This window comes from Octodon degus, unplaced genomic scaffold (genome assembly GCF_000260255.1).
Source record: "Octodon degus isolate 3935 unplaced genomic scaffold, OctDeg1.0 scaffold00141, whole genome shotgun sequence".
NCBI lineage: Eukaryota > Metazoa > Chordata > Mammalia > Rodentia > Octodontidae > Octodon > Octodon degus.
The window spans coordinates 6462136-6463765 of record NW_004524717.1 but is presented as its reverse complement, the minus strand read 5'-3'; the positions used below and the strand labels follow the sequence as shown (position 1 = coordinate 6463765).

Here is a 1630-nt window from a genome sequence, read left to right as displayed (position 1 = left end):
CTGAACCTATAGCAGGAAAATAACATGACAAAGATAAACCAATACTTATCAGTTTAAATCATCAGTTCAAATGGCCTCAATTTGCAAAAACAGAACAAAACAACAGACTAGTTGAGCGGATTAAGAAACAAAATCCAACCATATGCTGCATACAATAAACTCATTTAATTCAATGTTTTTGAGACTATTGACAAAAAGTCAAAAGATGGAAAGCAATCAGAAAAAAAGCAAGAGCACCCAACTACTTAAGACAAATTTTAACAGACATGAAAAATCAAATGAGCTATAATATAATAGTAATGTGCGAATTTAACATGCCACTGTCACAAAGAGATAGATCAACTATACAAAAAAATCAGCAAAGAAATGACAGAACTAAACCAAACTTGTGAAGAAATTGTCATGGTAGACCTTTACATAATGTTTCACCCAGCAACAGCAGAATACACATTCTTCTCAGCTGCACATGGGAGGTTATCCAAACTAGATCATATACTACCACTCTTAATTAAATGCAAAGGAATTAAAATTATTCCATGCATACTATCTGACCATAGAGCAATGAAACTCAAAATTATTGACAAAAAACTACAAAAACACTATAAACACATGGAAATTGTTTTTTTAATTTAATTTTGAAAAGTAAAAACATAAGTAAAAACAAATAGAAAAAACATTGTAACATGCAACAATACATATGTTACAGATTTTCAAACAGGAATAGCTAAGTAACAATAGCTGTTATATTATCTATTTTATCATCAAATATGTTGTTCAGATTAACAGGCATAATTATGCAAGATTGGACAAATAATTGACTATTAACACTTGCTTTCAAGAAATCTTAATTTTTAAAATGTATTTGGTTATTACAGGGTCTCATGAACAGCTTGGATTTATAGTGATCCTCCTATTATCAAGCTCCCCACTGCTTGAATTACATGTGTGTTCCTCCACACTCAGACTCTGTGGCCAGCTCAGCTTGCCCTGGGAGACAGGCCGGTGCAACATGTGGTGCCAGGGATTGAACTGCAGTCCCTGCACTTGCCTAAGCTTGCCTAAGCAAGTGCTTTAATCCTGAGCTATCTCTCCAGCCACAAGAAATCTTAATTTTTCCTTCTCTTTTTTAAAAAGTTTATTTTAAAGATGCATAATAATTGATAAGATATTAGAAATAGGACACATTTAGAAGACCAAGATGAGAGGTATTCAACCATGGATTTTGTATTATGCATTGCTGTCCTTTATGTAGTTGCTCAGAGGGGAGATGTGATACTTTTATATAATGGAATACTATTCAGCTATAAAGAAAGACAAACTAAAACTTTTTAGGTAAGTGGATGCAGCTAGAGGCTATACTCATAAGTGAAATAAATCAGACATGCATGGGAAAGAAACTGAACTTAAGAATTAAACAATGAAGATGAAAGGAGAAAAGAGAAAAAAAGAAGATGGGAAAATGCAAGTGTATACACAGGATAGCTAAGACGAACGTACTAATAATTTCCATCAGTTTTTTTGAAAATAGAAGTTAATGTTTATGGGGCCAGGGAGATGGCTCAGTAGAATAAGCTCTTCCCTGGAAAGTGCAAGGGCCTGAATTCAATCCCCGGTTCAAAAAAAAAAAAAA

At 33.3% G+C, this 1630-nt stretch overlaps 1 protein-coding gene across 2 annotated transcripts in view; it reads left to right on the top strand.

The window, feature by feature from the left end:
- Positions 1-1630, top strand: part of Btnl8 (butyrophilin like 8) — a 43498-nt gene that overhangs the window by 40488 nt on the left and 1380 nt on the right. The window lies entirely within an intron of this gene.